The sequence below is a fragment of the Littorina saxatilis genome, linkage group LG4 (genome assembly GCF_037325665.1).
Source record: "Littorina saxatilis isolate snail1 linkage group LG4, US_GU_Lsax_2.0, whole genome shotgun sequence".
Classification (NCBI taxonomy): Eukaryota; Metazoa; Mollusca; class Gastropoda; order Littorinimorpha; family Littorinidae; genus Littorina; species Littorina saxatilis.
In genome coordinates this window covers 7,061,314-7,076,313 of record NC_090248.1, presented here as the reverse complement: position 1 = coordinate 7,076,313, position 15,000 = coordinate 7,061,314, and the positions used below count along the sequence as shown (strand labels likewise).

Sequence of the window (15,000 nt, the reverse complement as noted above, 5' to 3'; positions counted from 1 at the left end):
TTTCCTCATAAATAATATGCTGTCATAATGTGATGAATTTCATGAAGCCTCTTGTTGCGAGAGAAGAGACACCGAACTGAATCTAACCGTCTGTCTTCCACAATGAATGTTCGGTGAAGCCTGTCAATGTACGTGTTTGTGTAGCGAGCTGGTTTGTCCCAAAGCAAGGTATCAATCACCTACTATCCATAATTTTCCTGCGCGGAAAAGGATTCATCGGGCAGTAAACGTCCGTTCTCTTTTGATGTAGCAAAGCTCGGGTTGGGGAGAACTATGAATCATGTAGCTCAGATTGCTAACAATGCCAAAGGCAAGATCAAATTAAAAACCAAAAACTAAATCGAAACATCAAGTAAATCGAAACTTCATATTTATGATTGAAAGCTTTTTTTCTATGAAACAATGTACAAACGAAAGCTTGCAACTTGCTCTTGTGCTACTTTGTTAAGAAAAAAACCAAGTTTATTTCAGCAAAACTGTTTTCACATTAGTTCTCCCCAAGCGCAAAGGCGTGACATAAAAACAGAATGCTATCCCTCAATCAAATTAAAAAATGTGAGTACAAACAGGAAAAGAAATTCAACACCAACATGAGATTCCCTGCTAGGTTAAGACACAGACAGACACAGATACACGGAAAATCCGCCTTCAATTTGCGTCAAACGACTCAGGAACCCGGCAACATTTTCGCTGACTAAATGTTCACTTCTAACCATAATTCATCTCTGCAAATCACGATTCATTTTTTTACCTGCCAGAAACAAAACCCACTGTTTGTTCTTCTTTGTTTTCTTCTAAATACCTGCTAGCCTCGTTCTGCGGCTTAAATGAAATCGACGAGAAGAGGGGGTATTTGAGTGGTGGTGGTGGTGCCGGTGGTTGGTTGGTTGGTGTGTTGATATCGTCTCTTCAGCAGTTAAGGCTATTTCAGTTCACATGAAAAGCTCCATGCTTAAAACCCTTTACAATTAGAGAGAGAGAGAGAGAGAGAGAGAGAGAGAGAGAGAGAGAGAGAGAGAGAGAGAGAGAGAGACAGGGGGGGCAGCTAGAGACCAATTTACCTGTCATTATTTTCCCTGCTTGCAAAAGGAAACCTGACGCTGGTTTTAATCATATTACCCGCCTTTAGAGTACACACGCTCTGAGCACAGCGAGAGACACCGGTGTTTGTTCTTCATTCGACACACCACAGTAGTAACTGACCTACCTTTGCAAAATCACAAATGAAAACTCACGGATACTAACTATCCTTCCAGTGTAGAACGTCAAGTATATTGCTATTCATCGGCCAAGGCTTTCAAACCGAATACGAGCATCCTTCTTCTTCGACATATATATAGTGGAACCTGTCTACAACGAGCACCCAGGGACCAACATAACGTGATCATTATAGACATGTGGTCGATAGGGAAAGGAGAATTATAGAGAGGAGAATTATAGAGAAAATAATGTAGACGGGGACTCTGTGAGATGGTCGTTATTGGCAGGTAGTCGTTTAACGAGAGGTGGTCGCCAGGGCAGGCTCGGCTGTACCACAAATCTACAGCCTGGCTGTTCGTTGTGCTCAATTCATTTGCTATATTGACACCTATGTCAGTCGGCGAAATTAATGTAGCAAAAAACCCAAAAAACACCCAACCAAACATTCTGAATAGAAAACAGCCAGGCTGTTGGTTTTGGGTATGCGTTCAAGTGGAGGAATGCTCTTATTGACTGCAAGTGGAGGAATGCTCTTATTGACTGCAAGTGGAGGAATGCTCTTATTGACTGCAAGTGGAGGAATGCTCTTATTGACTGCAAGTGGAGGATTGCTCTTATCAACTGCAAAATCCAGGACATGTCTGTGATGGTAAACAAGATCGCTGACTGCAATAAGAAGGGATCTTTAATCCTGTGGTAAGCAGAAGCGCGGAGTGATTTCGTTTGAGTTGCTCGCAAAATCGCAGACGTACAACTAGGACACGCTCCAGTTACATACATTAAAGCGACCAGAAAGTGACACTGGTGTTTGCTCTTCTCTAGACAAACTCTACAGTAGTAACTGACCTAGCTTTGCAAATAAGAAATTTGAACAGAATGTTGTAGGATTACTGCGTATTTTATTTCGAGTCGTCGCAAATTGCAGATGTTAAAACAGAACACGAACCAGATACAGGATAAAGCGACAAGAAAGTGACACAGGTTTCAATTCGTTCTTCTCTTTACCAACTCTACAATAGTAACTGACCTAATACCTACCATTTGCAAAATGAGAATTCTAAGCAGCTAGGAGATGGACAGAGTACTTTTGTGTACTTTAGCCACAAAACCAGACCACGCACCTGTTGCATAATAAAGCGGCGAGAGTAATTGCGCAGTTTATTTGCTGATCGTCTGCTATGCCTAGTATTCTTGTGTCCAACGCAAAAATATATCAGTGTTTGTTTTATTGATGTAGCAAAGTGCACTTCGCTACCCTAAACACTCTAATCATCGCATAGCGAAACAGCCTTGTGTACAGTACATAGCAGACGATACGATGATGCGCGCGCACCTTGCCGGCGCAAATTCTAATACAATACCTTTCTTTATATATCTACCTAACTTCTATCTTTCAAAGTCCCTTTTATCTTTGATACGGTCCTAATTATATTTAGGTTTGCATAGAAGTCACTGATTAGGCTGGATGGCTGCATATTATTGTGTTATTTACGATAATGCTTCGAACTGACCAAAGCGTCACTCTGACCTTGACCGGTTTTCATGCATCGTCGAGAGAAATTGATTCTCACAAACTCATCTTTGTCTTTTCAATCATTGTTTTGTCATTTTTGTATCACTATTACATATCCCGTACCTATGTTGCATATGATTTTAGTTTGTTTATAAGGATTTGGTTGTAATGAGTGATGCTTGGTTCCTCTGCAAAGATTGCTAATTTATGCAGACAGGTACTCGCGCAGGAATTTAGCCGATTCCATTTACTTTCGGACTTTACCGCTTCGTACTAAGTCAATGTATAATTTTCCCCCAAGTAACGCATATCATGATGTTTGTCTAGGGTTCTTCTTTTTATCTGTATGATTTATGAGTTTGTCCATTATTCCAGTTTAGAGAGTTTTGTAATTTTCCGCACTGAAGTTGGTTCAGTGCCTTCACTAGGACCATTGTTTTTGCATCCTACTAAATAAATATAAGTTTTTCCGAAATGTGATCTATTGCAATAGAAAGCTAAAGGTCGTAGCTTTAATTTGATGTATTGTTTGTTATGATTGGTTATGTATTTGTTTAAATAACGTAGGGTAAAGCAAGTGTAAGAAACACAGATTCCGTGTTTCTGGCCGTATTCAGGCGATTTTTATTCTCGGCGGACGGTGCTTTCTGTGCAGTCCGCGCCGGGGCTATAAGTATAGGCCGGACACCGGCATGAGCATGCATTCGCTCCTAGCAGCTGAACACGACACTACACTTGCTTTGCTGTCTACGGGTTTCGCCTTCGGCCTCTACGTTTCCTTGCATTGTTTTCTTGAATAAAAAGTTGAAACAAGACGCTTGGACTTGGGCTTCGTACCTACTTCTACTACCCTTCCACTCCTCCACTACATTTGGCGCTGCGCAGCAGGATACAGAAGCATCAACTGAAAGAAGACAGTACAGGCAAACATGGCGGACGAGGCAAACACCCCCAACCTGCGGCTCTGCAAGCTGAGGCGTTTCACCGGCGAGGGCGACTGCGCCGAGACTTTTATTCAGGAGGCCAAGCTGATCCTGCAGCTACAGACGGTCCCTGCACTTGCTGCAGCGGCATGGATCCTTGGAGCGCTGGACGGAAGGGCTCGACAGGAGGTCATCAGGCGACCAGCAGCAGAGGTCAACACGCCGGCCAAAATTTACGCCATCTTGGAGCAGACGTGGGGCGACCAGCGAGATAGTGTCGCACTGGCTGCCGCTTTCCACAGGCGACAACAGGGTCTCGGCGAGTCCGTTAGCGAGTACGCCAGCCACCTACGCGCTGTGTGGGCCAAGACCAATGCTGCCGAGGCCAACACACTGAACGACAACACGCTGCGCAAGACCTTCGCCACAGGACTCCACCCACAATCCCTGAAGCGTGACATGTGCCGCTTCCTGCGAGAAAAGCCGCCGCCACCTTCGACGAAGTGTTATTTTGCGGTTGTGTGACCTTGATGGAACTGTGTGGTGCCCATTTGGTGAGTGTGACTATAGCCCTTATTCAACGGACTGTGTATGACGGTGTAGAGAGCCTACAGGACTCAGCCAGTGTATATACTGTACTCGAGTGGCTGTAGCGCGTGCAATCCCATTCTTAGCTAGTGTGACACGTCATATCGGACTTGACGGATACAGACTTGGGCTGGTGACGTTAGCCATGTGGTATTACATAAGACTTTCCTCGGTGTTCGCGGCAGTGAAGTGACGCAAGTGTTGCGTCCACGAAGAGACTCGCAGGTGTGTTTACTGCCGGGTGTTTTGTTGCCGTTTAATTTGTTGATGTTTGATAATGTTCATTTTCATGTATGCTATGCCATGTTTCTTGCATTGGTATGATTGATATTGATTGTTGCGATTATTTGTCATGATGCTTTGAGTGGAATGTGTTGGCGGATGTTTGCGCTTATTGAAAAAAAATTTTTTGGCACAAGCAGATACTACAAATCTGATGGTAATTGCCACCTAGGGTTGAAAGTAATTTAGTGAATACTTGCTGACCTTCAAATAAGGCCCTGTATCATCACTTTCTTAATTGCTCTCTTAAGCGTAAACTAAGTTATGATTTACCTTGTTACCTTTAAATAGGCTTGGTACAGATCATTTGTAATGTTGGGTGTCATTGCATTGTGTCAGGTGTATTGTACATGATGTATCATTTTAACAGTGTCAGGTAACTACGTCATTCATTAGTGAATCTGTCCATTTTGTAACTGTTACGTTTTTCACCTAAAATACGTCTTAAACACAGCCTTTACTGTAAAGCCGTGAGCGAGAGTTTTTGTGAGTGTTGAGCTTGTGCATACAAGGGCGCACATTGAAAGAGAAACCCTATATTATCAACTAAACGGGTTGGTGGGGATGAAGGTTGCATTTTTGTATGGTAGTGTTGACATTGTGTTACTTACTTTTTCTCAGTGGAGAAAATTGACTGTCAAGATGATTGAACAATATGTCTAAGTCATCTCATTCCCATTTTGTATTGCCATGGTTTGATAATTGTAGCAATGTTTTCCCATGAAATTCCTGATTGTTTGCACTTTTATGTTTTTGACGCAGTACTTTGATCATATGTGAGACACTTTGTAAAATGCAGGCCTCACTTTTGATTTAGCAAAGCTGGTACTGATCACGAGAACATGTTTTTGTAACTGTCGATTTTCTCAGTGACATATGTGAAAGTCATAGGCAAAGTTTTCGCAATTTTTCTCTTTTTGGATAATCTAAGATGGTTTGATAAATTCAGCCCTTAGGCTTTCCTGTTTTTCTTAAAATCAGCGCGGCCGCTGATATGTAAAAGAGTTGGGGGGGATGTAGCAAAGTGCACTTCGCTACCCTAAACACTCTAATCATCGCATAGCGAAACAGCCTTGTGTACAGTACATAGCAGACGATACGATGATGCGCGCGCACCTTGCCGGCGCAAATTCTAATACAATACCTTTCTTTATATATCTACCTAACTTCTATCTTTCAAAGTCCCTTTTATCTTTGATACGGTCCTAATTATATTTAGGTTTGCATAGAAGTCACTGATTAGGCTGGATGGCTGCATATTATTGTGTTATTTACGATAATGCTTCGAACTGACCAAAGCGTCACTCTGACCTTGACCGGTTTTCATGCATCGTCGAGAGAAATTGATTCTCACAAACTCATCTTTGTCTTTTCAATCATTGTTTTGTCATTTTTGTATCACTATTACATATCCCGTACCTATGTTGCATATGATTTTAGTTTGTTTATAAGGATTTGGTTGTAATGAGTGATGCTTGGTTCCTCTGCAAAGATTGCTAATTTATGCAGACAGGTACTCGCGCAGGAATTTAGCCGATTCCATTTACTTTCGGACTTTACCGCTTCGTACTAAGTCAATGTATAATTTTCCCCCAAGTAACGCATATCATGATGTTTGTCTAGGGTTCTTCTTTTTATCTGTATGATTTATGAGTTTGTCCATTATTCCAGTTTAGAGAGTTTTGTAATTTTCCGCACTGAAGTTGGTTCAGTGCCTTCACTAGGACCATTGTTTTTGCATCCTACTAAATAAATATAAGTTTTTCCGAAATGTGATCTATTGCAATAGAAAGCTAAAGGTCGTAGCTTTAATTTGATGTATTGTTTGTTATGATTGGTTATGTATTTGTTTAAATAACGTAGGGTAAAGCAAGTGTAAGAAACACAGATTCCGTGTTTCTGGCCGTATTCAGGCGATTTTTATTCTCGGCGGACGGTGCTTTCTGTGCAGTCCGCGCCGGGGCTATAAGTATAGGCCGGACACCGGCATGAGCATGCATTCGCTCCTAGCAGCTGAACACGACACTACACTTGCTTTGCTGTCTACGGGTTTCGCCTTCGGCCTCTACGTTTCCTTGCATTGTTTTCTTGAATAAAAAGTTGAAACAAGACGCTTGGACTTGGGCTTCGTACCTACTTCTACTACCCTTCCACTCCTCCACTACATTTAGAGGATGTAAAATTAAGGGACATACATCTATATTCAGACGGTATGATGCATAGGCCGTAGCTACATCATTAATCAGACAGCGTAATGTGCCGCGTTTTGTATTTCAAAGACAACTCGCCTGGTGGATTCTTTCAGTGTAATCCATTTATCAACTTTGCTCATTAGTGGCGTTTTGTTTCGTTCCCAACGCAGATCATTTAGGCCGATGTATCATACACTAATCGCTCCTAAAAGCAGACAGGAGTTCAGTTTCAGATCCTAAATACAGGTCAGATTTAGATCCCAAAATAACAGAGGTCAGTTTCAGATCCTTAAATAACAGGTCAGTTTCAGTTACTGAAACGATGCAAGTATGTTTTAATCCTACATTGAATGGCATCAGTTTCAACTCCCAAAACGACAGAGGTCACCTTCAAGCCATAAAACGATAGGCATCAGTTTCATTTTTTAAACAGACACATGTCTGTTTCAAGCCCCAATTCGACAGACGTCACTTTCACTGAAGCCCTAAAGCAACATACGTCACTTTCACTGAAGCCCTAAAGCAACAGACGTCACTTTCACTGAAGCCCTAAAGCAACAGACGTCACTTTCACTGAAGCCCTAAAGCAACAGACGTCACCATCATGTCACACAACGAGAGGTCTGTTATAAACCTTCAAAGGACAGACGTCAGTTTCTAAGTCCAACAACTACATTTCCATAAACGATATCGAAAATCCTCGCGAGGAAGTGTGATGTAAGCAGAAAACACGCAATTAACACGCATGGCAAAACATCCTAGACTCTGTAAATCAAAGTCATAGGCTGAGTTCTTGTCCATCCGAGAGCTTCAGAGCTTGCGCAGTCTATTCGCGCGAGGAAGACCCCCACAGGGCCGGACTACCGGGGGGGTTATGGGGGTTGCGCAAACCCCCCCCCCCCCCCCTAGCCTAAACATGTACCTCACTTATTTAAAACATGTTTTATTATTGTTTATTTTAAGCCGTTTCATGCAAGGAGCGACCATTTTCCTATCTCAGAATATAACCTGCTACCCCCCACAAGGGGCTCTGCCCCTTGACCCCGCCAAGGGGAACATCCCCCTGGACCACCACTGGCAACCCCCCCCCCCCTCCTCTTAGCCTAGTCCGGCCCTGCCCCACACTGCGAGAGTGAGTCTGAGATTGGCAAAGTCTACACGCGTCCGAACTATGCAATAATCTAACATCAAAACTTGGCGTTTGAAAAATCATCAGTTATAGCCAAAGGCTCTTACAACGAGTTGGGAAATTACGCGTTCGAATTACACAACACTTTATGATCGTGATGAATTGCTAAGAAAAATCGAAGAATCAACAGATATTACCAAAAGGCTGGCAGTTGCGAAGACCGTTTGATTACACAGCACTCTCACATGGTAACGAAGCACTGAACGATTCTAAGAGTCATCAATAGTTATCAATTATATATCGTTCGTAACACATCGATTTTACCAACAACTTCGTAACACATCGAATTTACCACTCACTTCGTAACACATCGAATTTACCACTCACTTCGTAACACATCGAATTTACCACTCACTTCGTAACACATCGATTTTACCACTTACTTCTCAACACATCGATTTCACCTTTCACCTGTCATACGGCAAAACACACCGATTTCACCTTTCACCTGTCATACGGCAAAACACACCGATTGTGTTGTGCACAACACTGATTCACTCACAAGCCTTGAAACACACACGCTGGCTTACGATGCAAACACTCGGACACAGGTTTTTCTCGGAAGACGGCGAAGAAAGACAAGCTTAGGAGTATTGCTGCACACACATGCTGACAACCGGTAAAACCGCACTGTCACAGGTGTCAGTTGACGAAAGATGTCAGAGCGCTTAAAATCGAAACCTAGAACAGTAAACACAACTTCTTGCGCATAATGAAAACTCCCCTGAAGATGCGTTTTATAGTTCTCCACAAAAGCTACTCGCAACTAAGTGGGTAGTTGCGAGAACTATTCGCTCAGGTACGCACAGTCGCTTTTCCTCCTTTCCGATTGTAGGTTTTGGTTCGCGTTCCTCGTTGCGATCTTAACCTCTCTCTATTCTCTAACAGAGCGGATCACTTTTACATCAGGTGACAGACTGCACTGCCACTGCACAGCACAGTGAATGTTCAACACTGAGGCAGACCGTAGACCCTAAGATTTGTGTCTGTTCAACGCTTTTTCTGTATCTATTGTTTTTCACACAGTTTGAAGCAAAAATGTCCGCCCAAAGTACGTGTTATATATAGCGAGAAGTAACGAGGCACAGTACATTACTTGTTAATCGCTGTGTTTAACACAGCGTAGCCCAATTCGGAGAAAAAAAGACAACTCAGTGAAACATAGACCTGTAAAAAAAGGTATTCTGCTGCCGTCGACCACATTCAGTGAAAGAGAGACCTGTACATGAAAATGAATGTCATGAAGCTGTCGAAACAAAAGCTGCTCCGTGCATTAGTCATCTGATAAAACTTCCTCTTCTTTTCCACAGAGCCTGGGTGCAGCCGAACCGCAGAGGAAACGATGGTTAACAGGAAGAGAGAGAGGGGTGGAGGGGGCAGAGAAAAAAAGTCAACATCACAGAGAGGAAAGGGGGAAAATCGGCGCGAAGTCGACCCGCCCAAATACTGACACACTCATACGGTGACTGTGGAACAGAATGCACAGAGGTGTCCACAGACTGCATTTTGCACAACAGAAACCAGAGACATACATACGCAGAAACTTAGCTGTGACTGCGGCTGGTGAATTCTCCAGAATAAGGTACTGTTAACTTTTGTGTTTTTCGAATCGTGAAAAAGTACATTTTTGTTAGTCTTGCATTGTGTTTTTGTAAAGTTTGCTTCATTTCCTTTTGATAAAGACGACGCGTTTTTTTTGTATCACGAACGGTTTTCAATCTTCAGCTGCTAAATTGTTGTATGTATTACTAACAATTTAATGCAGACATTGCTTCGTGTAAAGGGATATAATTATTTTATGATATCTGTGATGATGGCTAAGGGGCGAGTTATGAATATTGGGAAGAGGAAGAGGGGCCCGGGCGGAGGTGTGTGTGTGTGGGGGGGGGGGGGGGGGGGGCGGCAACAACAATACAAACCCAACAATCCACTTGTCTGGTGCATGATTTGGCAGAGTATTATATTTACCACACTCCACTTGTTAAACGTGTGTCAATGATAAGTTCATACAGCAATGTATCATATTAATACGATGCTTGTGCTCCATGAAATCGCAAATGTTCAGCCGGGATTGTCCGGTGGTATTCGTTGTTTTTTCAAAGAAGGGGAGTAACTGCAACAGCTAGAGCTAACCAATCGGTAAGCGCGATGAGAAAGGTCTGCACTAGGTCGATTGCAAGTTTTCGAGTCGCTGCTAAATCTGACCTGAATCGAAACTAAATCGTCGGGACCGTTCATATGGCAGAGTTTTTGTCGACTTGACATCAGCGACTCAGGAGCGACTTCAAACTGACTGAAGTTGGTTGAAAGTTGGTTGAAAGCCTGCCATGTGAACGGCACTTAATGGTGGTCCTTAACTGAGCCCGAAGTCGACTTCGCGAAGTCTTTATACCGAAAACTCAGCGTCACAGCTTCGTGCGGCCGCTTCGCGAAAAATACTTCGAGAAGTCAACTTCGCCCAGTTATGGACCGCCTTTACCCGGTGACATATGTTGGTGCTCTTTTCTTTCTGGGAGCGTAATGAAAGCAGGCTGTCGGAAGCATCCCGGTATATTTCATTACAGCTAGCGGTAAGCCGTCCTGCGAGTCGAGCCGCTGTCACCTTGCCCTTGGCTAAAGTCTGGAGGAAACGGAACACTTGTCACACAAACCGTGTGTGTAAGGGACACTGCCGTTTTAGCTTTCTTCTCCTATCCTCCCTCTCTGTTAAAGCGGCGTTGTCCACAGAGTCGTGTAATGAATCATTTGCATTAGCACTAAATTGTCCCGGCTTTGACAAAGGATGACAGCATCCTTCCACTTGAACAGATACAAAAGAAGCATACCTGCTTTCGCAGTTTTCGCTGGATTAACTTTTCTGGATTAATTTTTCTGGATTCATTTCAATACATTAATTATTCAGATTGACTTGTGTGTCAGTAACGCAATGAAGTTAGCAACACCTTCCCACTCTGCACAGAGAGCAGCCAGGCTGTTTATTGTGGGCATCATGCGTCTCTCTGTTTGCCTGTGACAGAGAGCAGCCAGGCTGTTTATTGTGGGCATCATGCGTCTCTCTGTTTGCCTGTGACAGAGAGCAGCCAGGCTGTTTATTGTGGGCATCATGCGTCTCTCTGTTTGCCTGTGACAGAGAGCAGCCAGGCTGTTTATTGTGGGCATCATGCGTCTCTCTGTTTGCCTGTGACAGAGAGCAGCCAGGCTGTTTATTGTGGGCATCATGCGTCTCTCTGTTTGCCTGTGTTCTGTCAACCAACACAACGGACTGTAGTTTAACAGTCCGTAAAGCTAAGAGTACAGTATAGAATGGCTGGAGATTTGTCACAAAAAGTACAGTATAGAATGGCTGGAGATTGGTCACAAAAAGTACAGCATAGAATCATCAATGGCTGGAGATTGGTCACAAAAAGTACAGTATAGAATGGCTGGAGATTGGTCACACAAAGTACAATATAGAATGGCTGGAGATTGGTCACAAAGAGTACAGTATAGAATGGCTGGAGATTGGTCACAAAAAGTACAGTATAGAATGGCTGGAGATTGGTCACAAAAAGTACAGCATAGAATGGCTGGAGATTGGTTACAAAAAGTACAGTATAGAATGGCTGGAGATTGGTCACAAAAAGTACAGTATAGAATGGCTGGAGATTGGTCACAAAGAGTACAGTATAGAATGGCTGGAGATTGGTCACAAAGAGTACAGTATAGAATGGCTGGAGATTGGTCACAAAAAGTACAGAATAGAATGGCTGGAGATTGGTCACAAAGAGTACAGTATAGAATGGCTGGAGATTGGTAACAAAGAGTACAGTATAGAATGGCTGGAGATTGGTCACAAAGAGTACAGTATAGAATGGCTGGAGATTGGTCACAAAAAGTCCAGTATAGAATGGCTGGAGATTGGTCACAAAAAGTACAGTATAGAATGGCTGGAGATTGGTCACAAAAAGTACAACTCATGAACACAACTTAAAAGCTCGCGTAATTGCCAACATCAAGCTGCTTGCGAAAACATCAAACGTTGCCTTTCTCAAGAAATCAAAAGTGCTAGAAACATTGCAGACATAGGGCTGGGCATATCCATCCAACCCCGCTTCCCACAAATATCCACGTCGAACCCATTCCCCTCCAACAATGCAGAATGAAGAAAGAGTGGCTCCCCGCCTTACCCTTCTCCAGTGTCCTCCACACTTTCCATGACTTCAGTGAGAGAGCGACAAAGCACAGCGAGGCAAACTTTAATTCTCAAAATTCTGACAGAAAGAAGGCGGGCCTCGTCCGAGTCACAACCGATCTTGCTGTGGATATTTTTCCATTCCATTTTAATTGATTACAAGAGTTACGGGACTTTATGGTGTCACTTTGACATTGGGTGGGTTTTTTTTGCATTTGTTATTGTACATGTAAGTTGTATGTGCTTCTTTTGTTTTGTTGTTCTTAGTTTGCTTTTGGGGGCAGGTTGGAGGACGAAACGATGTATGACCGCGCACACAATAAATAAATTAAGACTTTCTTACATCACCGCGTTCACAGTATTTTAGTCTGCGACCTCTAACGGAACATCAGTGCGTTATAAAAACGCACACCCACAAAGCCGCTACACCAATAGATAACCGCTAAACCTTACGACCGCTAAAACAAGTAGACCACTTTAGCAAAGATAGTCATCACTGCAATTTATAGACCAACACTTATACGACAGGTGCCATGTAGGGAGACACTTGGAGCGGAGTTTCATCTCACAATCACATAAACTGCCGATTTATGATAATGCTAAATTTATGCTGTGTGCTCCATATTCAAACGGCTATCAAACAATCAAGCACAATGTATAGCCTGACAGCACCGGCTAAGTCCCCCCCCCCCTCTCTCTCTCTCTCCCCCCCTCCCTCCCTCCCTCTTCAAGTGACTTGGTCATAATTTACCAACAAGCCTCTTCACTCTTCTCGCCGCTGATTGGTCAGAACGAACTTGACGTCTGCAGGTTCCTCTGACCTGCTCATCAGTAACAGCCCCCACCCCCACCCCCTCCTCCACAGTCACTCCCAGCTTACCTGAAGAATGGTTTTACCGATGTTGAAGGTGAAAGCTTTACGTCCTCTCTCTGTCCCGCTAGCACTCTTCTTCTTCTTCTTCTTCTTGGTGTTCGCAGGTTACACGATCAGACTAGCACTCTGTCTCCGTCTCTTTCTCTCTCTGTCTATCTCTCTCTCTTTCTTTCTGTATCTGTCTCTCTCTCCCTCTCTGTCTGTCTGTCTGTCTCTCTCTTTCTCTCTCTCTGTATGTCTCTGTCTGTGTCTCTCTCTCTCTCTCTCTCTCACACACACACACACACACACACACACACACACACACACACACACACACACACACACACACACACACACACACACACACACAACAGGAGATACTGGGCCGATCAAAAGTCTCGGCTTAACTATAAAATCGATTTAATTTTATGGTAGCCGAGACTCTTGCAAGATAATATTATACAGGGTCACTCTAAATCATTTCACAATCTTTCAAGAAGTGGAGGTAAGTATTATTGTTCTTTAGTAGATAACTATTTATTGCCTGCGATTGTTATGAGGTGCACTTCCCAAGTGCTCGAGACAGTGAGAGAGGACAGAGACTGTCAACAAGGTTGACTCTAAAGGTCAGAGAGGACACAGACACCTTCACCAAGGTCACTGTCAAGGTCGAACAAAAATACGTGCAAAAAAAAACGACACTCAAAAGCAAAGTAAGGAAAGAAAGAAACACAGTAAAGAAAATAAAGACAAATCTTTGTATGTTCAACGTTTAGATAATAAAGTTGCATGAAAAGCGAACTGCATTGAATTGAATTGAATTGAAGAAAGAAATAAGAATAAGACCAGAATTAAAAGAACAAAAAAACAGATATAAGCAAAGGAACGAGCTTCACATCAGCCTTTTACCACTTAAACTTACTAAACACAGAACAAAATAGAAATTAGAAATTTCTTTCCACAAAAAAAGGAAAAAGAGAATACGTTTCTTAAGACCATATGCCAGCCCGGACTTGAATAATAAATGATCTCCTGCTGCAAACTTTCATACATATTCAAATATTCCAGGCTAGTCATTTTGTCTTATAACACTTCATTCTTGACGAGAAACTAACACCTTGCTATAATAACTGTAGCCCGGTAGCTCAGATGGTAGAGCACTGGACTTGTGATCGGAAGGTCGCAGGTTCGAATTCGGGCCGGGACGGACACGGGTCAACTTTATGTGCAGACCCAGAGACGGAAGCCATGTCCCACCCCCGTGTCATCACAATGGCACGTAAAAGACCTTGGTCATTCTGCCATAAGTGCAGGTGGCTGAATACACCTAAACACGCAGACACCTGGGTAGCGCGACTCCGTTGCTGCTAGCTTTCCACTGGGAGGAAGCGACCCGAATTTCCCAGCGATGGGACAATAAAGTAATGAAAATGAAATGAAATGAAATGAAAGATATTCAAATATTCCAGCCTTGTTTCATACGCTTCAATCTCAGCGAGAAACTAATCCAATAACCACCAACAAACTAACAGCAATGGCTATTCCACCAGGAGACACGTGTTCCCTGGAGAAAAAGTCAAGCTGACTTCTCCAGTGAGTTCCTGTCAATTGTAAAATGCCAGTCCGTCTGTTGGGACAGTCTCGGTATTACAAGTCAAGTCCGCGGGGAGAAATCAAAACGCTCCATTTTATAACCATCGCTCGCTGTCAAATTGTGCTGCAATTTGTCTGAGAGGAGATGGGTGTGGATTGAGGGGTAACGGGGGGGGGGGGGGGGGGTGGTATGGTGGTGTCGGAGGGGGTATTGGCTTAAGCAATAATCTTGTGGTCTCGCCTTGTTTGTGAAGCCGTATCGATGTGATACGCTCAACGTATCTCTTGGCGTTGATAATGACCCCCAACTCCGCCCATCAAAACGAAACAAGAACTAGGTGCACGGGGTTGGTGCCGCTTGACCATTACCATGCACTTATCTCATGGAATTGCCTGGTTTTGGACACAGTACGGATTCGTTGCGTTTCAAACTTTCTTGAGCTGTGTTATTGACATTCCCTATTTCTTTACCACGACAAGGAGATTGATGTTT

The 15,000-nt window shown here is 43.3% G+C and overlaps 2 long non-coding RNA genes across 2 annotated transcripts in view; one reads left to right on the top strand and one right to left on the bottom strand.

The window, feature by feature from the left end:
- The window catches only part of LOC138963858 (uncharacterized), a 110,138-nt gene that overhangs the window by 43,349 nt on the left and 51,789 nt on the right, over window positions 1–15,000 (bottom strand). The window lies entirely within an intron of this gene.
- The window catches only part of LOC138963859 (uncharacterized), a 118,293-nt gene that overhangs the window by 62,547 nt on the left and 40,746 nt on the right, over window positions 1–15,000 (top strand). The window contains exon 2 of the long non-coding RNA XR_011454944.1: window positions 9,198–9,469. This is a non-coding gene — a long non-coding RNA (uncharacterized lncRNA). The remainder of the gene's footprint in view (window positions 1–9,197; window positions 9,470–15,000) is intronic.